Source organism: Gopherus flavomarginatus, chromosome 1, assembly GCF_025201925.1.
Source record: "Gopherus flavomarginatus isolate rGopFla2 chromosome 1, rGopFla2.mat.asm, whole genome shotgun sequence".
NCBI lineage: Eukaryota > Metazoa > Chordata > Testudines > Testudinidae > Gopherus > Gopherus flavomarginatus.
The window spans coordinates 114,178,797-114,201,994 of NC_066617.1; the positions used below are offsets into that span (position 1 = coordinate 114,178,797).

Consider the following 23,198-nt stretch of genomic DNA (forward strand, 5'->3'; position numbering starts at 1 on the left):
AATTTACTACTCTGATAAGAGGCTGGGTCCTTGATCTTTTTCACTCCGGCTGAAACTGAGACTCTGAACAAAGGAAAAACTTCCCTCCTTCCTTTTGAAGCATCTTGTTCCCCCATTGGTTCCTCTGGTCAGGTGTCAGCTAGGCTAGGTGAACTTCTTAATCCTTTACAGGTAAAAAGGCATTAACCCTTAACTATCTGTTTATGACAACATCTGTTATAACAAATGTTCCCTCTCCAGATTGTTCATTACTAGTAACTTATCAATAATAGTGTGCATTTATAAGCATCCTTTATCAATTACACAAGCCTGTCCATTACAACACACATCTATTAGTTGCCTGAGGTCCGTTCCTGACATCTGAACCAAGTTAGCAAGGTGAAGGGGGAAAAACAGATTAGATCATTAAGTACAATCCAACTATGATTACAGACATCCATTTGTCTAAAATCACACACAGCATTCTGGGATTTTTGGCCAAGGAATCATGACAGTTTAATATACAAAAGAATCATAAGATTAATATTTATTAACAAAGCAAACATCTGGTGTCTGTTCCATAATTTTTACAGGCACGTTAGTCTCTCCTCCATCTAGTCCTTTCTGTCCCACTTTGTTCCAAAGCAGCCTCAAAAACTGAAAGTAACTACATTCACTCCCTACTACTTTCACAGCCCATCAACACATTATTAAACTGTGATAGGCACAATATAAAAGCCTTAAAAAGGAAAAAAGGTTACTTACCTGTAACTGAAGGTTCTTCAAGATGTCTTGTCCGTATCTGTATTCCATTGAGGGTTATGCATGCATACCATGCATCAACAGTCAGACTTTGAAAGTAGCCACCGCTGGTTCATGCATGTGCCCTGGCTCGCCTCATGCTTCCATGTAAGGCAATAAAAGGCAGAGCGCATGGACCACATCTTTAGTTCCTTCTCCACCATTAATTGACCAATCTGCAGCAGAGGGAAAAGGTGGGCAGGAAGTGGAATACAGATCAGAACCACGCATCTTGAAGAACCTCCACTTAAAAATCTCTGCTGCTTCTTCGAGTGATGGTCCCTACTGTATTCCACTGAGGGTGATTAACAAACTGTACCTAAGTTGGAGGAGAGTGCAAGGTTAAGGATGGAGTGGTCACGTGGAGAACTGCCATGCTGAAGGAAGCATTCACTGCCAAGTCAGAACTCCACCTCACTACTCTACATATGTCTACAAGGAACACATCCTAAAAGGAGGCCATGGTTGAACCCTGAGCTCTTGTGGAGTGAAAACCTGCAACTGTGTAGGGAAAGTTAGGCCTGACAACTGGTAGAAGAGTTTAAGGCAAATAAAAATCCACTTGGAGATTCTCTGGGTGGAAATGGTTTGCCCAGAGTATCTCTGCTATTGCAACAAACAGTCTAGAGGACTTCCTAATTGGTTTCATTCTGTGCAAGTAGGAAATTCTAGAGCAGCGCCCCTCAGGGGGAAGGAGAGGCTTCGGAGTTAGGTCTGAATGGACAATAAGACTGTCTCTCTCAGCCGAGTGTCCGATGGTGAATCCTGGTCAATGACATAGTGTTGTATGAACATGTGAGATGATGTCCAAGTAGCTGCTTTACATACATCAGTAACAGGCACGTCATTCAAGAAGGCTACCAATGTTGAAACTGATCTTGTGCAGTGTGTTCTGACTCATGATGGGGATTGTAGCTCATGTTGACAGAAGTAAAACTGGATACAACTTGAAATCCTTTTGGAAAGTCTCTGCTTAGATATGGATTTGCCTTTAAACCCCTCTGTACTGGGGAGAAACAATTTAGGAGTTTTTCTGAACAGTCTGGTCTGTTTGAGATAAAAGGCTTGTGTCCTTCTGATGTCCAGGGTCTGGAATACTGCCTCTTGTCTGTTCTTGGTTTAGGGAAGAATGTGAGAGAATGAATGGGTTGGCTGAGGTGGAATGAAGAAGGGACTTCAGGTAAAAATGTAGGATGCAGTCTTAGAGTGACTGTATTCTTGAGAAAGATCATATATGGTGGATATGCCATAAGGGCCCCAAGATACATGCCTTGTGGACACAATGGCAACGAGAAAGGCTACTTTCATGGAAAGGTGTAGTAGTGAGCATGTAGCCAAAGGTTAAAATGGGACGCTTGTGAGAGATCGAAGCACTAACGTGAGGTCCCATGGAGGAGTTGAGGCTCTGGGTTCTAGGTAGAGATTACATACGCCCTACAGGAATCTTTTGGTAATTGGATGACCAAACGCTGAAACCTCATCCACCTTATGGTGGAAGGTTGTGACTGCTGCCAGGTATACTCGGAGTGAACTCACTGAGAGACCGGATTTCTTAAGATGAAGTATGTAGTCCAGGACTAATGGCACGGGTAGAGATGGTGGCTTCAATTTGTTTGTTTAGGCAACATGTTTGGAATTTGTTCCATTTGTGGAGGTATGTCAAGCGTGTAGTTGACTGTTTACTGTGTAACACCATGTCTGACTTCCTCAGAGCAGATCATCTCCTCGCCTTGGAACCAGTGAGGAGACAAGCTCTCAAGTGGAGTATCTCCAGGTTCGGGTGCAAGGTCTGACCTGCATCCTGTGAATGGAGATTTGGAAGTGGGAGGACACATGGTGGGCATGCTGACATCCGCTGTAGGTATTGTGGCAGAGCTCTGACCTTGCTCCCGTGGGTCCTGCGCTTCTAGGCAGTTTATGCTAGCCTCAGTGGCTCACTGTGACCCTCCACGTAGCCCTTCTCTCTCTAGGGCCAGGGTTACAGTCTACTGAGACCTTTTCATCATAGGCCTGCAAGGAGGTTGGTGAGAGAACTCCCACAGTCTCTGTTCAGGCCCCTGTCAGGACAGGAGGCTGACTTCCCCTCCCAGGAGATGTTCCTGTAGTGGTGGGTTGGGGGGAACCGGGCCCGCCCTCTACTCCGGGTTCCGGCCCAGGGACCCTAATGGTAGCAGTTGTTGGCAGCCAACCTTTCACTGCCAGAGTTGCTACATTTCCCTGAGCCACTTCCCCACAGCTCTCCTGCTTCTCCCTTCTTCACCCTTACCTTAAGGCTCTTTTAATGATGGTCTGAGGGCGTCTTCAGTAACCAGTCCTTCAGCCACACTTCCTCGCCTCTGGCTCCCCTCTGTCTGACTGAAGTGAGCCCTTTTTATAGTATCAGCAGGGCCTTAATTAGAGTCAGGTGGTCACATTAACGGAATGGCCTCACCTGACTCTTTGTAGGTTAATTAGAGTCAGGTGTTCTCATTAGCCTGGAGCAGCCCCTGCTCTGGTCAGTCAGGGAACAGAAAACTTAACCCAGTGGCCAGTATATCTGCCTTCTGCTATACCCAACTGGCCTGGGTCTATCACAGTGTGGATACCAGGTTTGCTTGGCCATGTGGAGGCTATCTATGCGGATGACTTTGGCTTAGCTGGCCCTCGTATGACCCTAGACAGCAACAGCGTAGGAAGGAAGGCATACAGGAGAGGTGTCCCCCATCGGACGAAAAAAGACATTGCCTCTGGATCTTGGTCCAAGGATCCTATTAAAGTTGTAAAGTGAAGAACTCAAAGGTTAGGAAATGTCAGAATTGCCTGTGCAACCGTGGCAGCTTTGTTTCCCCTCCACGTTCAGGTCCCCCCACTGGTTCCCAGTCTGCTCATAATGCCAGTCTCAGTTTCCTTCGCCTCCCAGCTCAGTTTGCCTTGCTGGCTCCCAGACCTAGTCTTTTTACCCAGCCTATCCCCATCTCCACCCACTACCAGCCTCCAGTTTCAGTCTCCATCCCAGGATTCTTGTCGGGGAAGACCAGAGGAATAGATTGGGACATGTCCTACATCTGGCTCATATCCTCTCTCTATTTGAGTCAAACAGTCTTCTCCACAAATGCTCCCCACTGCAGGCACCAAGGCATGTGTCACTGAGAACAATGGAGAAACAGGCTCCCTGCTCTCATTTCCAGTGCCTGGCCCCACCGCAGCCTAGAGAAACCATTATAGGGAAAGACTGTCTTCACTCCTGTAGGCTTAGGCTGAAGTATGCTCACTCACTCTGGAGATGGCACATGCAGTCTGGTCACATGTAGAAGCTGAGAGAGGAAGAAACATGTTCAGCTGCTCTATAGGGATGTCAAATCTATAGTCTGGTCAGCATTAGGAACTGTTAGGAGATGGTGCATAGTCAGTATGAGCAGAATCTTCAGAGATTTTAGCTTTTAAGCTCTAGGAAGTTTCCAATGAGCATGTGTGAACTGCAATTTTTTAAACGGCTTATAATTTGACCAAATTTGAGTGCATTTTCACAGGGACAACAAATGATGTATCACTGATACAAAGCCACCCCCCTACCAAGTTTCAAGTTCCTGCTCCAAGTCAGGGGAGCAATAGAGCTTTCCTAAGAAAAGGAACCAGGGATTTTTAAACAGTGAAAAACAAGCTCCATTCTCTCTAGTTCCACTCTCAGAAACAGTTGAACTGTTTTGGCTGAAGTCTTCCAAAAACATTCAGACTGAGAAACCTTAGTAACAGGCAGTGCTACCTGTGCCATCTATAATGAAAATTCCCATAATCTTTATGAGGTAGTTTGATATTATCCTCATTTTACAAAAGGGGACCTGAGACCGAGTGGTTTGCCCATAACCACAAAGAGCGAGTCACCTGGCACCCAGAGCTGTGGTTTAGATCTTGAGAACATTTAGTTCAAGTCTAGCAGAAATAAGGTTTGAAGTTGATCAGGCTAGCACTCTTGCAGTTTAACTGGATCATACAATAAGAATATTCAATAGGATACTTTTCGCAATTATAGAAGGAAGGATAGTCTTGTGGTTGAGGCTCATGAGAGAGAACCAAGAGCTCTGGTTTTGCTCCCAATTCTGAGCAAGACACTTACACTTTACTCTATAAAGTGGAAATATTGTTCAAGTTCACGGAGTAGTGAGAGGCTGAAGTCAGTGTTTGTAAAGCCATTTTGTGTTCCTTTATTAACTTTCTGCATCTTTTTAGCACCTAGTAGGTTCAAGGGCAGTCACTTGCAGACACCTATTTAGGGAAGTATTACAGACCTACATATACAGAGAGATGCAAAAAGGACAGTGATAATCAAAGGAATATAAAAGTGAAAATAAGATCCTGTAGAAAGAGTACAAAAAACCCCAAACCCTGAATCTTTATGAGGAAACCTAAATGCCAGATTTGAACAAGCACTTTTTGCATACATGAACCTTATTCTTCCTCCAAATTATGGTCAAGTTATGTTTTGTGAGTTGGAAAATAATTTCACACACTTACAAAACCATGACAAACTCTTTGATCAAATCCACTATAAGTTTGTGTAACAATGAAAATCACTTACTGATGGTATTCCGGACAAGAGGCTTCCCGTCTTCATACAACCTGCAACATAAAAGAAATTATTAGACAATAGAAGCCAACATAAGTTGAGAATAGCAGCCTCTAGTCAAAAGGAATTTTAACTTCATTGCCTGTGCTTACCTCAAGCTAATTTGAGAGCTTCTGTTTATTTATTTATTTTAAATAAAAGCAACATTTAGACAAGTGGAATTTTATTTGTCCATCCCCTTCTCTAGCTTACTACTTCATGCATATAGACAGGTAGTATTCTCTAAACGGCAATTAAGTTATCAGACTGTGGCTCTTTAAGATACTGTCAAAAAACAGACCATGTAGCTTAACTGGGCTCTGATTTTATTTAGTTTAATAGTGCTTTAGAGAATATGGTTATCTTCTTGGAAGATGACCACTTCTTCATTTCATCACCATCACTGGTACTTATTAACCCCATTTTGTATTTGCCTTTTCTCCTTTAAAACAAAACATCTAAACCTAACAGCCTCTCTCATTTGAGGGTGAGTGGAGACGGAAAGAAAATTTTGTCCCCTTATACATGTCACCTTTGGCCTACACAGAGTTCTGCTTCTTCAGTTACCAGATTGATTTGTTAGAGAGCTCAAGGGACTTAAGGCCTATGGTTAGCCACCTGCAAGTGCAGATCTAACACTGAATTAATGCATTTGGAAGTTTCTACCTAGGCGTCTTGTTTTTAGAGTTTTTCATCAAAAACTTCAGGCATTCTATCCAAGTGCTTTATAATAACAGAGCCTCATCCATACGTCACGTGGCTCATATAAATAATATAAAATAATAATAATTTAAGATATATCTATCTCATAGAGCTAGAAGGGACCTTGAAAGGTCATTGAGTCCAGCCCCCTGCCTTCACTAGCAGGACCAAGTACTGATTTTGCCCCAGATCCCTAAGTGGCCCCCTCAAGAATTGAACTCACAACTCTGGGTTTAGCAGGCCAATGCTCAAACCACTGAGCTATCCCTCCCCACAGAACATAGCATGGTGCTTCAACAACAAATGCCTTGAGCTCAAACCAGGAAAATGTCTCTAACCTGTAAATTCAAGTAAAAAAGCTCTGAATCATTTCTCCAGAATCATTCTTATTGGCCTGACCACACTATAGAAGTTAAGGGAAAATCATTAATGGCGCATAATTCCTAAGATTTATTTCCCATACTTCAGGGAAAGAGAATAAGAGAGACTGGTTCATGATGAAAATACAGTCATAGGATTTGGCTACACTGGAGAGTTGCAGCACTGGTGGTGGCTTTACAGTGCTGCAACACACTTATAGCACTGTATGTGCCTTGCATCTCCCTGGCTACAGCGCTGGCTGTACTCCACCTCGGCCTGGGGAATAATGACTGCAGCGCTGGTGATACAGCGCTGCTCCACCAGGGTGGCCACCAAAAGCGCTGTTATTGGCCTCCAGAGATATTAGGAGGTATCCCAGAATGCCCGTTCAGCCACTCTGCTCATCAGTTCGAACTCTACTGCCCTAGCCTCAGGTGACCTGCCCTTTAAATGCCCCGAGAATTTAAAAAATCCCCTTCCTGTTTGTTCAGCCAGGTGTGGAGTGCAATCAGTGAATCTTTCCAGCTGACCATGCCTCCACGCACCAAACGAGCCCCAGGAAGGAGCAATGGCGAGTTGCTGGACCTCATCAGTGTTTGGGGGCAGGAAGCTGTGCAGTCACAGTTGCGCTCCAGTCGTAAAAATTACGATACCTAGGCAGATATCAAGGGCCATGCTGGAAAGGGGCCATGACCGGGACGCGCTGCAGTGCAGGGTTAAAGTGAAAGACCTGTGGAGTGCCTATTGCAAAGCCTGCAAGGGAAACTGCCGCTCCGGCGCTGCCCCCACAACCTGCCGTTTTTACAAAGAGCTGGACACGATACTTGGGGGTGACCCCACCGCCAACCCGAGGACCACGATGGACACTTCAGAGCGAGCGTGGGGGGGAAGAGGAGGAAACCGAGGATGAGGGTACTGGGGTGGGGGGGAGACACCCCGGAGTCCTTGGTGGCATGCAGCCAGGAGCTCTCCTCAAGCCAGGAGGAAGGTAGCCAGTCACAGCAGCAGGTACTTGGTGGAGGACAAACAGAGGAGCAGGTTCCCAGTAAGCAGCTTTTACTTTCAGGATGGAAATTTTTCGGGAGAGGAGGGAGGGTTAGGGCTGCATGCATGCCTAGATGTGGAATAGTGTGGGCAATGCGCTTGCGCAAGTTTACTGGGAGAGCCACTGTGGTCCTTGTCCCAATCAGGCTAACGTGTCCGCTCCACTGTGCCGCGAGGGATGGGGGGACCATTGCAAGACACAGGAAAGCTGCACAGGGGCCAGGGAGGAATCCGCATTGCTGTAGAAGACCCTCCCGCTCTTCCCAGGTGACCCGCAGCAGCAAGATATCTTCCAGGATCAACTCCTGTGGAAAATGTTGGGAGACTGTTCAGTGTAGGTGCCCCCTGCAGCTGTTTGCTTTCCCCAACGCATAGAAACCTTGAGGACAGTACAACCCTGAAGCAATCAGTCCCCCTTACTCACCATTTCGGGGCTCCTGTGGGTTGTGTGTGCTCTCTATGGTATGGGAAAATTATGCTATTGAGAAGACTGTAAACTCCTTCACTATGTAGGAATAACTGTCTGATATAAACAATGCTGCCTCTGTTAAGTGTTCCCTTTTTTGCCTTTCCACAAGCAACCTTGAGATCTCAGCTGCCTGTGTTAACAACAGCTCAAAGACTCCAAAACCTCCGGAAGAAGGTGCAAAAAATCAAAGAAGACATGCGGCAAGCAGTTATGGATCACTCTGCCACAATGAATCAAAAAGTGCTGGACTGGAGGGAAAGGGAAAGTAGGATCCGCCAGAAAAACACAGCGGCCAGGACGAGAAGCACAAAGCAACTGATAAACATAATGGTGCACCAAGCGGACTCTATCCAGGCGCTTGTACCCATGCAGGCAGAGCACTACCGCGCCGGCACCCCCCGTAACAAAGCTCTCTCTCTTGAGCCCCAATGTCAGCTCAAAACTCCCTTCCACAGCATCCAGGTTCTTACCACCACCAGCTGCCTCCAACACCTGTACATTCACGAACCAGTCCTGAGAACTACGATCCTTACCCTCTGCACTCAACCCCCATCACCATGCAGTATAGGCATCTAGAAGTGCAGCAGTCATTGCACAGCACTCCAGACAGGACATATTCAAACCTATGACTTGTACAGTTCCCCACCCCAACCCCCTGCCGTTTTACGTTCCCGAAATGTTGTGTGTCTGTCAAAGTTATTTTCTTTTCAATAAATGAATTCTTTGCTTTGAAAACAGTCTTTATTATTGCAGAAAGTCAAAGATTCCTTAGCCCAGGAAAGAAACAGGCACTGCATATCAGCTTAGGAAACACAGATTCTTACTAACATTGTAACCACTGCACTTCACTCCCGTGCAAGGCACCCAACATTACTGTTGGTTTTCAGCCTCAAATTCCTCCCTCAAGGCATCCCTAATCCTTGCAGCCCTGTGCTGGGCCTCTCTAGTAGCCCTGCTCTCTGGCTGTGCAAATTCAGCCTCCAGGCGTTGAACCTCAGAGGTCCGTGCCTGACTGAATCTTTCACCCTTCCCTTCACAAATATTATGGAGGGTACAGCACGCGGATATAACCACGGGGATGCTGCTTTCACCCACGTCTAGCTTTCCATACAGAGATCGCCAGCGCCCCTTTAAACGGCCAAAAGCACACTGCACAGTCATTCTGCATCGGCTCAGCCTGTACTTGAACCAGTCTTTGCTCCTGTCAAGCTTCCCTGTATATGATTTCATGAGCCAAGGCATTAACGGGTAAGCGGGGTCTCCAAGGATCACAATGGGCATTTCAACATCCCCTACTGTGATCTTCCGGTCTGGGAAAAAAGTCCCTGCCTGCAGCTTCCTGAACAGGCCAGTGTTCCGAAAGATGTGTGCATCATGCACCTTTCCAGACCAGCCTGTGTTAATGTCAATGTAACGCCCATGGTGATTCACAAGCGCCTGGAGAACCATAGAGAAATACCCCTTCCGATTAACGTACTCGGATGCTAGGTGGGGTGGTGCCAGAATAGGAATATGCGTCCCATCTATTGCCCCTCCACAGTTAGGGAAACCCATTTGTGCAAAGCCATCCACAATGTCCTGCACGTTCCCCAGAGTCACGGTTCTTCTTAGCAGGATGCGATTAATGGCCCTCCAAACTTGCATCATCACGATTCCAACGGTCGACTTTCCCACTCCAAACTGGTTCCCGACCGATCGATAGCTGTCTGGAGTTGCCAGCTTCCAGACTGCAATAGCCACCCGCTTCTCCACCGTCAGGGCAGCTCTCAATCTCGTGTCCTTGTGCCGCAGGGTGGGGTGAGCTCCTCACACAGTCCCATGAAAGTGGCTTTTCTCATCCGAAAGTTCTGCAGCCACTGCTCATCATCCCAGACTTCCATGACGATGTGATCCCACCACTCAGTGCTTGTTTCCCGAGCCCAAAAGCAGTGTTCCACAGTGCTTAGCATTTCCGTGAATGCCAGAAGCAATTTAGTGTCGTACGCGTCAGGCGTCTTGCTATCATCGTTGGACTCCTCATCACTTTGGATCTTAAGGAACAGCTCAACTGCCAAACGTGATGTGCTGGCGAGACTCATCAGCATACGCCTCAGCAGTTCAGGCTCCATTTCCCACAGAAATCATGCTGCACAGAAACCGCTGAGAGCCAAGATGGCGCCAAACGTGGACGGAAAAACAGAGATTGCTGGGATGTGAAGCGATGCATCAGAGGGCATTGGGACAGGAAGCAAAATGACCCACGCCCTCCACCCCCTTCCCACAACTCATGGCACCAAAATGGAACGAGGTGCTCTGTGGGATAGCTGCCCATAATGCACCATTCCCAACACCGCTGAAAATGCTGCAAATGTGGCCACACTGCAGAGCTGGTAGCTGTCAGTGTGGCCTCACTCCAGCACTTTCCCTACACAGCTGTACAAAGACAGCTTTAACTCCCAGCGCTGCACACCTGCAAGTGCAGCCAAACCCTAAGTCTATGGTTACCAGCAGTTGTATTTCTGATAGTTAAACTGTCGCACCTTTTTGGGGGGCAACGTGGAAAAGTAGACAGTGACCTGAATGGGAAAGTGTGTATCTGAAAGATGTAAAATTGTCACATTTCTTTCCATTTACAATCAGAATTGTTGTAAACATGTAGGACATAAATATAGTTATACAAGTGAGTGATTTTTGGAACACAGGGAAGCTGCGAGCCGTTCCCTGGAACGGGTAAAGTATTAACGCTTTCCATGTTGAGTTACCTAAATCAAATCCTCTTACATTCCCTTTGTCAAACGATCTACAAATTTGAGTTTTACTAGCAGTTTCCCTTCAATTTGCTACTCATTGAAAATGAACAGCTTTTTCAAGCAAAAGGAAACAGACTTATTTTGGCAGTGTCCAGACACGACTGATTTTTCAAGCTACCACCAGCCTTATCTTTGCTTCTAATATCAAAATCTTCATAATTCCTTACATTGAGAGTAATAAAATACTGTTATTGGAAATTTTTAGTATTTCTTGTCCTTTCCACAACAATTAAAATGATTTCAGTAATCTTCACTCTAATATACTCTGTACTATAGAGGGGTGAGCAAACTACAGGCCACGGGCTGGATCTGGGCTGCGAGCTGTTTTAAGCCAGCTTATGATCTGCATCTAGCGGCTCAGCCCCACTCCCGCACTCCGGCCAGGGTGCAGGGTCGGGAGCAGCACCACATGTCTCCAGGAAGCTGCAGCATGGCCCCGCTCCGGTTCCTATGCGCTCAAATGGGAGCTGCAGGAGCGGTGCCTGCAGATGGGGCAGTGTGCAGAACCGCCTGGCCGTGCCTCTGCGTAGGAGCCGGAGAAGGGACATAGCACTGCTTCCAGGAGCCACTTAAGATAAGCACTGCAGAGAGCCTGCACCCCCTGAGCCTCTCCCCATGCCACAACCCCCTGCCCTGATCCCCCCTCCAAACCCCTCAATCCTAGCCCAGAGCACCCTCCTGCACCCCAAACTTCTCATTCCCAGCCCCACCTCAGATCCCACAACCTAAGCCAGAACCTGCACCCCCTCCCGCACCTCTGCCCCTGCCCTGATCCCCCTCCCACCCTCCGAACCCCTCAGTCCCAGCCCAGAGCACCCTCCTACACCCCAAACTCCTTATCCCCAGCCCCACCCCAAAGCCCTCACGTCCTCCCACACCCCAACCCCAATTTTGTGAGCATTCATGGCCCCCCATACAATTTCTATTCCCCAACGTGGCCCTCAGGCCAAAGTTTGCCCATTCCTGCTCTAGACGATTTTAAAAGGTATGCTTCTGTATCTCTTAAACAAGAGAACCTACACAGAATTTATGTAATCTTTTTTTGAACTTACAAAGCATATGTCACAGACAAGCTCCAGTACATGTACAAAATTACCAAATCATAGCATCTTAATTAACAAAATCAAAGCAAAACTGGACCCATGTTGCTTATTGAAAGAAATGTGATCATCTGTTTTTATAAGCTGTATTAGAACTAAAAACTAACTAAACTCAGTTTAAGAAAACGTATTTACAAAGCAAACCTATGATTTAAATTAAACTTTTTAAAAAAGCATTGCAACTATCAAACCAAACAAGTTAGTCTCAATATTGGATTGGAGGTTAAATCAAATCAAGTTAATACAAAAATTAGTTAATCATTCTAAGGATTAAGGATTCCAAGAGGTCTACCCATTTGCTTACAAATCTCAACTAAAGATTTACTAGACTCAATTAAATCTACAATTTGAATGGTTAAACATCTTATTATGAAATCAATTTATCTAATGTCTAAATCGCTATCTCAGAGCCAATTATAAAGCTTCCTTAAGACTTCAGTTCTTATGTGGTGGCTAATCCTATTTCCCTAAGAGATATTTATCGGAACACTTTTAATAAGTAGAAGTTTGACAACTCTTATTTACCACCAGGGCGGCTCTAGGTATTCTGCCGCCCCAAGCACGGCAGGCAGGCTGCCTTCGGTGGCTTGCCTGCAGGAGGTCCGCCGAAGCCATGGGACCAGCAGACCCTCTGCAGGCATGCCGCCGAAGGCAGCCTGCCTGCCGCCCTCATGGCAACTGGCAGAGCACCCCCCATGACTTGCTGCCCCAGGCACGCGCTTGGCGTGCTGGTGCCTGGAGCCGCCCCTGTTTGTCATCTGTAATTTATGGTAATCTGAATTTCTCAAGACTTTAAAGCATAAAATACAGAACACACTTTAATGAATAGTTTTGTGAAAAGTATTTAAAGCTGTTTAACCCTGCAAAACATTTGAGGCCCTCCTCCGATGGACTTTATGGGTGTGATCACGCACATACATGCGCATAGCCACACTTTCACATCCTATCCTAAAAAAAAAAAAACTCACCACGTAAGAAGACTTGGACATATGTAATTTAAAAAAAAAAAGGAAAACAAAATGAAGGGAGGTTTGCCAACACTTCATTCAGCTCTGAGTCTTCTGGACTCTCAAAGTAGGAGCTAGAACTGCAAACAAGGATCCAGGTGGTGATGTTCTGCTGGCACAGCACTTATTGCTAGCAGTTCTTTGGGTGCAGAAAGAGAATGGTTAAAAGGCTGGAGTGGCTTGTTTGTTGACATCATAACTTCTCCCCAAGGTCTTGGGGTTTCTAAAATGTCAGTCTTCCTTCAGATGGCTTGTTGACCTGAAAAGTCAAGTTTCTCAAACTCACTCTTGATTCTTAGTTTGTGAACTTTGCTTCCTCTGCCTTGTATTATCTCTCTCTATTGACAAATCAGATGTCAAACACACTGTGCAACTCGGTCCAATCAAAATTAGGTTATCCTTAGCAAGGGTTGTGTGTCTGAGTTAATAACTACTTGAGATTCTTGGGCCTGGTCTACACTACGCGCTTAAACCTATTTTAGCAGCATTAAACCGATTTAACGCTGTACCCATCCACGCTATGAGGTTCTCCAGCTATCCCACAGTCCACAGCAGTCTCCGAAAAGTATTTGCATTCTTGGCTGAGCTCCCAATGCCTGTAGGTTCAAACACCTTGTCTGGCGTGGTTCAGGGTATAGCTCCTCAGTGTACCCCCTCCCCTCCACACGTGAAAGAAAAGGGGAAAAAATCATTTCTTGACTTTTTTTAATGTCACCCTATGTGTACTGAATGCTGCTGGTAGACGCGATGCTGCGGCAGTGAAGAGCAGTATCTGCTCCTCTTCCCTTCCCGGTGGCAGACGGTACAATATGCTTGGTAACTGCTGAATATCCCTGGCTGGCCTCAGATGAGGCCGGCCGGGCGGGCGCCTGGGTAAAAATAGGAATGATTCCTGGTCATTCCCAGTAGATGGTACAGAACGGCTGGTAACCGTCTACATCACAGCAACTGGGGGCTGAGCTTCAATCAGCCCTGTCTTTTCATGTATAAAGAAAAGATTCTGTACTGCCTGGACTATCATAGCAGCGGGATGCTGGGTTCCTCTCCCCCACACCGCTTAATGTCCTGCCTGGACTATCATAGCAGCTGGAGGCTGCCTCCCCTTCATTTTATCTCACTAACAAGTCCCTGTTTCTTATTCCTGCATTCTTTATAACTTCATGACACAAATGGGGGGGACACTGCCACAGCAGCCCAGGAAGGTTGGGGAGGAGGAAAGCAAAAGGGGGTTGTTGCAGGGGCAACCCCCGTGAATGGCACGCAGCTCATCATTTCTGCAGGATCTGGCACGGAGCAGCTGTGTTCTCTGGTTCTCTGATACACTGGTTCTCTAGTACAGCAGCCCCATATTCTAGGCAGGACTGACTATTTTTAGATACCATAAAGGAGGAATTGACTCAGAGTCATTCCCATTTTCGCCTTTGCGACGCCGGCCGAGCTCAGCCAGGAGCACTCATGATAGCAACAGATGGTACAGAACGACAGATAGCCGTCATCTCATTGCCAATTTACAATGGCAGCAGACGGTACAGAACGACTGATAACCGTCTCTGCTATCATGCAAAAGCAAATGAATGCTGCTGTGTGGCGCTGCAGTATCACCTCTGTCAGCGGCATCCAGTACACATACGGTGACTGTAAAAAAAAGGCTGAACGGGCTCCATGGTTGTCATGCTATGGCGTCTGCCAGGGCAATCCAGGGAAAAAGGGCGCAAAATGATTGTCTGCCGTTGCTTTCCCGGAGGAAGGAATGACTGACGACATTTACCCAGAACCACCCGCGACAATGATTTTTGCCCCATCAGGCACTGGGATCTCAACCCAGAATTCCAAGGCGTGGGGGAGACTGCAGGAACTATGGGATAGCTACGGAATAGCTACCCACAGTGCGACGCTCCGGAAATCGACGCTAGCCTCGGACCATGGACGCACAACGCCGAATTAATATGCTTAGTGTGGCCGCGTGCACTCGACTTTATACAATCTGTTTTACAAAACCGGTTTATGAAAATCGGAATACTCCCGTAGTGTAGATATATCCTTGAACAGGCAAAACTGAAATTATTTAACCAAAGATTATCAGAGATTTGTACAGCACTATACAGAATATAGCAAGAAGAGATACACTACCACCCTTTATGTATGTGATAAAGAGCTGGCGCTGTGTCTCTTCTTCGCTGCAACTGGTGGCAAGCAGTTTCATTCTCCAAGTTCCAAAAACAGTGTCATTATATAGTGTTTTTAAACCAATACCCCTCTTTGCCAAAAGAAACTTACGTTCTTTTATCATTTCGTATTCATTCTCAGTTTACCTGATTTGTGTGTGAAGGCATAACTACAGCTGAGAGGACTAATGATTCATCAAAATAATATCTTTCAATGGGTCTTTCTTCCCCCATAATAATTCCCTTATAGGAAACATCTGTTGTAACAATCATCCATCATCAGTTTCCCAGGTTTATATCTGCTTATGTAAGCATTATATAATTTATTTATTTTAAGGGAATGGTTTCTAAAACTATCTTGAGTTTTATAGACATGGAGATGCCAAGGATTCTTAGATATACCCTAATACATACAATTCCTGAATAGGGTTACTTACAGGTCAAGAGCTAGTATTCTGGGCTTTAGTGTCAAACACACTCTTTGCTAATATCATAAAGATTCTAAAGAATAATTGATTTATAAATGGATGAAATATGCAGAAAGAAAAGGACTAAAAGGGTCAATATTACTACCAGGTACTGACACAAGCATCAATTTGTAAGATCCTCACTTAAATCAGTGATGAAAAAAAAATTGGTATTATTGAGAACTCAAAGACTGTAGGTTTGTAACCTCTGAAAAATATATTAACAACAAAAGCAACATGTGACCACTTTTAAGGAAGCTAGATGGATGAAAAGTCACAAGATGACATTGTATCACCAGTTTAAGGACATAAAAATACATAAAAACGGCATAAAAATCGCTGATTGGAAAAACTAGCAACAAAATATACAAACTTTTCCTTCATCAGCAAAATTCAAAAGTTCAAACTTATGATCAGTTCCATCATCTACAGTTTCTCCTCCACTAATTTAGAACCAGACCAGTGATCCTATCAACAAGACATTTACATTATCTTTTGGAATCAACATCTTAACAGAAAAAAATCCCTTTAAGCTTATAATGAAACTCATTTGAAACACAAAAGACTTAAATTAATATTTTATCTGAGGTCTGTATATCCACACATGCTATTCTCCTCAAATCACTTCAGAATTAGGGACCAACAACATTTCAGTGTTTTGTGACTCACAAATCTCAGATGATATGTGCTATTATCTTACATCTGGCTCTGTCAAACACACTAGATACTAAAAATCTCACACCACACCGCGTGCAGTCCAACCCCAGACACTCGAGATCCTCGAAGCACTCGTTCTGATCAGATGCCTGATGTTTGCATTGTAATCCCATCTACATCAGATCCAGCTACACCCTTGTTCTCCAGCTACCTCTCCCGCTTCCTGGATGCCTGGACTCAGATTACTTCAGATCGCTGGGTTCTCAGCACAGCAGAACTGAGTTACACCATCCAATTCATAGACAGCTGCCGCAGCACCAGGTGAAGTCCTGACAACTCCCTGATCCTTGGCGGCACCAGTGGTGCTGAGTCTTGCCCCTCTGGGAATGCCAGTACCAGTAGGGTAAAATGAATGGGTGTGGCAGGAGCCAGGGATCATCTTTATTAATCCCCCCACACACAAACACACACTACTATATTATAGCTGTGACCATACCTGTAACTATAAGTTTGACAGACTTACTCCGGTGATTATGCTGCATTATCTCTCCCGCGTGCGCTCAGAATCTTTCTTCGTCTCTCCTCACTGTCCTTCTCTCAACTGCCAGACTGACCTTTATGGCATTTTTCAATTCTATTTTTAGACGCAACAGCATCCTACTTATTTACCTGCTTGTGCTAATTGTCAGTTCTATTTTTAGACTTTCAAACATTATTTACCTCAGTGTTATGATCTCTTAAGTCATTGTTGTTTACCATCCTTTTCCTGCCAATTCTCTATTTAGTCCTATGTGATCTGCAGTTTCCATTTAATGGTAGAGTAACTATTACTTATTGAAAATGAAAGCCAGGGACACAAAACAGAATCTGAGGACTTCAAAATGGAGTTTCACTGGTATCAGTCCTAATTTTCGTCAATTATGCTGATCACAAACAACTGCCTGTTAGGATAATATTAGCAGCGCAAAGCTATGTCAGTACAGCAAAGCCTAAAACCCCTCTGTGGGTGTTACTTGCTTGCCCTGTGTATGTTCCAAGTTATAACAAGTTTTATCAGTATTACACCCTGCTGCACAAGACCCTCATTGGGAGAAAGGTTGGGGCCTAGAAGCAAGAGCCAGTAGGCTGAGCTCCAGCTAGGAAGAGCAGGGAGTCGCAGCTTTGCAAAGAACAGACTGGGGCAGAAGAATAGCTCTCGGTGTGCTGGAAGATTCCAGAGTGGAGTATGAATTTTGTGAGGGGGATGGACTTGATTTTGGGACTGTCAAGGTATTTTTCCCACTTTGAACTTTAGCGTCCAAAAAGTGGGGACCTGCATATGCCCTTCTAAGCTTAATTCCTAGCTTAGATCTGATAGCGCTGCCACCAACCAGAAATTCCAGTGTCTGCTACACTCCCTGTCCCCAAAACCTTCCCTGGGGGACCCAAGACCCAAACCCCTTGGGTCTTAAAACAAGGAGAAATAAACCATTCCCCCTCCTTCCCGCTCCCAGACTTTCCCCTCCCTGAGTTACCCTGAGAGACTACACTGATCCAAACTCCTTGGATCTTAAAGCAGAGAGGAATTAACCTTCCCCCCACCAATCCGCTGGTGAGTTCAGACCCAAACCCCTTGGGTCTTAAACAAGGAAAAAATCAATTAGGTTCTCAAAAAAGAAAGCTTTTAATTAAAGAAAGAAAAAGTAAAAATTATCTCTGTAAAACCAGGATGGAAAATGTTTACAGGGTCTTCAGCTTATATAGACTAGAGGGACTCCCTCCTCCCTAGCCTAAGATACAAGTTACAGCAAACAGAAGTAAAATATCCTTCCAGCAAAATACACATTCACAAGTTAAGAAAACAAACATAAGACTAATCCGCCTTTTCTAGCTAATACTTACTATTTGGAACATCAGAGATTGTTTCAGAAAGATTGAAGAAAGACCCGGTTGCACGTCTGGCCCCCTCTTAGCCCCAAGAGCGAACAAAAAAAAACAGCACAAACAAAGACTTCCCTCCACTGAGATCTGCAAGTATCTTGTCCCCCGATTGGTCCTCTGGTCAGGTGTCAGCCAGGTTTACTGAGCTTCTTAACCCTTTACAGGTAAAAGAGATATTAACCCTTAACTATCTGTTTATGACAGGGACCTTGAGGATTGTATCTGATTTTTTTTTTTTTTTTGTTATTAAAACAGCTCGAAGCAGAGATGGTGGTAGCCATGAGAGAGGCTGTTTGGCGTTCTTAAAGGGCCCTGAAGATGGGAAATAGGGGCACGGTGCCTCAGAGCCACCCCTGGCCACAAGTAAGTGCTTTGCAGACAGCTGAACTTGTTACAGCCTTAATTTTTTTCCTCCCAACTTTTGTGAATCTTGACTCTTCTAGTTGCCAAACAACTCTGTTGATCTATGACCCTTCCCTCTCATATTTCACTAGTACAGCTGGGACAACAGGCAGTTCTCACTGAGTTAACATTTTTTAATGCATCCCCATTTCATCATTTCAGAAAACATTTCAATCACCATTTGTTGTTGCAAAAGGAACCAATCCTGTTCATAGTTCTGTAGACACTTTTCGCAGTTTGAGGGGCCTCTTTCCTGGGCATCTGTTTTCTCACAGACTTAGGCTAGCCATAATGAAATACAGACCAATATTCAATAATATGAAATTCCTAAATATAGGTCATTCACAGGTTGTCCTGTTAAGGCAGCTTTCAAAATACAAAGGTGATGAAATGAAGACTGAGAATCTGGTCTTTTCTCTGCCATGCTTGTGTTCGCTCTCACACACATTCTTCTCCCCACCTTCCCCTCCTGCCAACCTGGCTTCGCTCCACTTCCTGACATTGATCAGAGGTGGCAATGCTATCGTCTCCAGCCCTACAGCAAAACGGGCAATGGTTGTAGGCTACTCTGGTCCTTTGTTCCCTTCCAGAGAAAAGAACAGTGTTTCCTTAAGATACCATAGTCTAAATTAGATGACCTAATGAAGCTGACTTCTCAATCACCTAATTGTAGAAGCCATTTTTTAATTATAGTATTGATAAAGAAAAATAACCCCAGGCCCTGAAGCCAGGCCTTGATTAAGCTAATGATTACATCAAGGCCATAGGCCTCAATCATATTAACATATAGAAAATAAGAAAATAATCGTTACTAACACACCTGAAGCTAACTTTCTGATTTTATGATACACAAACTATGAATAATGCTGCTAAAACAATATAAATGCTGCTAAAAAGGGGAAGTAACCAGTCCATCACTGCCAAAATGTACTAACAGCTTCTAGTTCATTATAGTTCATTAAGTTGCTCGTGCAAGCATAAATAACTCATGATAACTTGACCAAAGGTACAAACAACATGTATTTTTGGACACAAGTTCCTCAAAAAGCCTAAGTAACTTGCAACTGCTTAACCGCAAGTAGGGGGAAAACCAAGTGTCAATGTCCTGACAATTACGAAACCTTTGTGTGGGGAAGTAAAAAAAAGAGCAGGCTTGCAATTAGCTCACAAATGATATATTAATAGCAATTGTTTTCAGCAGATGTTTTAGCAGATGTCATGTATTAGCCAAATAAGGTAATATCGGATGTATAAGCTCATATGATAATTTGTGGTTTTAAGCTTTATAAGTACAGGTATCACTGCTGTAAGGTAGAGCGACTTACCCCTTGCTAGGGGCTTTGTCGTCTCTCCGTACGTACGCATGTATCTCTGATCAATCAATAAAGGAGCCTCAGGCTGTCTGATCAACTCAACACGGTGGTGGTCGTTTTCCACGACAGTATCCTCTTCTGCAGCTGTAAAGGAGTATTTTCTTGATTTCCGATCATTGTGTCAAGTATAAAAAACCAAGAGAAAGGGAAAAGCTAAGTCTAAGCATTTCAAGTAATTAACAAAACCCAAGTTGATAGGTGAGATTTAACATAGTCAGGCCAAGACATTTAGGTTTAGTCATTCAAAACCTTTATTTGTACCAAAAAGCTTTTACAACATAAAAGCAATGACTACTTACACATAAGCAGAAAAAAAACCCAATGGCTAGTTACCCATTCCTGTGGTGTAGGCAGGTCTCGGAGAATTTCTCCTACTATGCTTCAGCTACCCCTTACAGTTGAGCATATTTATATCTATTCAAATTATATAAATCAAACTTTCCTCCCATCAATATTAAGCATTGTAAGTCTAACGTAACTCATATAATATATTAATTTACATAGCTTTTCCTATCTACATTACAGACCTCGGGATTGGCGGTTGTTCATAACTCTGAAATGTTCATAACTCTGAACAAAACTTTATGGTTGTTCTTTCAAAAAAAGTTTACAAGTGACACTGACTTAATACAGCTTTGAAATTTTACTACGCAGAAGAAAAATGCAGCTTTGAACCATCTTAATTTAAATGAAACAAGCACAGAAAGTCTCCTTCCTTAATCAAATTGTTTTAAACTTAAATATAAACTACTAAAAAAAAAAAAAAAGGTAACACAGTATTGTACTTTTATTGTCTCTGCTTGAATATTTCCAGTTCCAAATGAGATGTGTGGGTGACCAGTCAGTCATAACTCTGGTGCTGGTAACTCTGAGGTTCTACTATAGTTTCATAACGTCTCTCTTTTCTAATTTGTTTATTTCCACTGATCATTCATGCCTACCAGGCCATCTACCTATAGCGACTTAATGTAAGGACTTCCTGGTTTTTGCATAACCACCTTTTGGCAATACATTCTGTACATCCATTGCACTGAGAACATCTTATCTATAAAATATCCTCTAACTTGGATACATTCTATGGTTAAAACATCACCATTGTCCTACACCACAGCTGCAAGCATCAAGCAAGTTTACATGAGGACAAGTCAGTGAGGCAACACCCAGGCCAAATAAAGACTAGGCCTAAACTAGACAGTTTACACATAGGTAGCATCTCGGCCCCAACAAAATGGCAAAGAGAAGGTTATTCACCTCATGCAGTAACTGAGGTTCTTCGAGATGTGTCCCCCTGTGGGTGCTACACTTCAGGTGTTGGTGCGTCCTGGCACTGCTGATCTGAGATTTTCAGTAGCAGTGCCATTTGCGATTCCACCAGCGCTCATGCATCCCAATCCCCTCAGTTCCTTCTCTACCGTAGAGTCCTTACTGCAAACTCTGAAGTAGAGGCGAAAAAGGTGGGTAGCAGAGCACTCACAGGGTCACACATCTCTAAGAACCTCAGTTACTGCACAAGGTAAGTAACCTTCTCTTGGAGTGCTGTCCCTGTAGATGCTCCACTTCAGGTTAATGTAGAACAGCACCCTCATGAGGCTGGAAGAGACTTCAGAGTGGAGTTCGTAGCTGAGGCTAGTATAGTGAGACCTAGTCGTATGTCCAAGCTTGAACCAAGAGTGATTGCATAGTGGTTTGCGAATGTGTCTTCAGAGGCCCAGGTGGCTGCCCTGCAGATGTCTAGAATGGGAATATTGTACAGAAATGCTATGGCGGTAGCTAAAGCTCTTGTCAAACGGATTCTGATGCCCAGAGGGGCTTCAATGTTGTGTAGTGAATAGCATGTATGGATACAGCTGGATTTCCATTTGGATAACCTGTGTATCAATATAGCAGAGTGTCACAACCCAATGGCCCCCTCTCTCAGGTCCCCTAGGAAGGCAAATCAGCACTGCATGTTACTAACGCTGTTGAAAGCATCGTAATGCATACTGGGGAGGGTCAAAGGCGTAAGTGTGGAGTGAAAGATTCCTTTGCAGGCTATGAGAGGCCAAAAGGGGGCCAGGAAAGAAGGAAGAGAGCAAAGAACAGGTCAACTCGACAGGTCAGCTAGCTCAGTACAAAGGTAAAATGCTGACTCCAACCAGCTCAAAACCACAGCACACATCTGATTCTTGGCTGCCTGACAAGAAAGATGGGGCCTGGATTCCACCCCGACCAGCCGTGAGAAAGGAGGATTCAGCTGAAGAGACTTGAAAAGGCAGCCAAAACAAGCGAGACGGTGAAGGCAAGCGAGAGGGAAAACAGACTCTCACGTCCCTGGAGCCGATGTGTTTTGGGAATGCTGAGAAGGCCCCAGAAAGACGGTTTGGACTGGTATAAAGAGCATGGGGAACAAAGGTTCCTGAACAAAATGCCCCATAAAGAACCTGGGACTTAAAAACCCCCAAGGGTCGCAGCAAGTTGGAGATCACAGCGGACCCTGGATGACCCGTGCACGGGACAAGAACTCCTATCCACCCCTCCTCCTCCTCTTCTTACATTGTACCCAGGGTTTGCCAGCCTCAGGTCGTGCGTGTGACAGAATGAAAGTGGGTTAGGGTTAGGGTTGGGGTACTAATGCTTTCTTGCTTCCCTTGAGTGACGTGGGAGCAGTCCCAACACTAATACCATAGAATATCAAGGTTGGAAGAGACCTTAGGAGATCATCTAGTCCAACCCCCTGCTCAAAGCAGGACCAATCCCCAGACAGATTTTTACCCCAATTCCCCAAATGGCCCCCTTGAGTATTGAACTTACAACCCTGGGTTTAGCAGGCCAATGCTCAAACCACTGGGCTAGCCCTCCTCCCTCACCATTGTTATTTTATTAATACATCTTTAAAACTTAAACACTTGGTGTGCACCATCATCTCTTCCCCTAAAGATCCTGGGGCCTCAGCCTGATTACCTAACGACTGAGGCAGATTGGTGACAGATTTCTGTCACAAGAGCCCTTTGATCATGATGTTAACACAGATTCAAGGGATTTATGGAAAGGGTTCATTCTGTCTAGGTAAAAAGCTAAGGCCCAGTACACATGCAATGTGTGCAGGACTGCATCTTGAATGTTAGTGTGTGGTTTTGGGTGGAATGTAGGTAAACAGATTGGTTGGTTGAGATGGAACGAAGACGATATTTCGGGCACAAATTTAGGATGTGTTCTAAGGCTGAAGAATATTGTGTATGGTGATTGAGCCATGAGAGCCCCTATTTCACTAACTCTTTGTGCCGATGTAATGGTGACCAGGAATGCTACTTTCATAGATCAGTAATGAGTATGTGGCTAAGGGTTTGAAAGGAAGCTCTGATCAGACTTGAGAACCAAAATTTAGGTCCCATATAGGTGTGG

General features: G+C 44.7%; 1 protein-coding gene across 3 annotated transcripts in view; it reads right to left on the reverse strand.

Annotated features, from left to right (window-relative positions):
- The window catches only part of RESF1 (retroelement silencing factor 1), a 53,407-nt gene that overhangs the window by 14,491 nt on the left and 15,718 nt on the right, over window positions 1-23,198 (reverse strand). Inside the window, exons 2-3 of one of the 3 annotated variants that reach the window (XM_050917931.1) lie at window positions 19,770-19,901; window positions 5,336-5,376 (exon numbers count right to left, since the gene is read on the reverse strand). The gene's annotated coding sequence lies outside the window, so the exon portion shown is untranslated. Of the gene's footprint in view, window positions 1-5,335; window positions 5,377-19,769; window positions 19,919-23,198 lie in introns of all 3 variants that reach the window. The other 2 variants (XM_050917921.1, XM_050917928.1) reach the window with 2 other exon arrangements.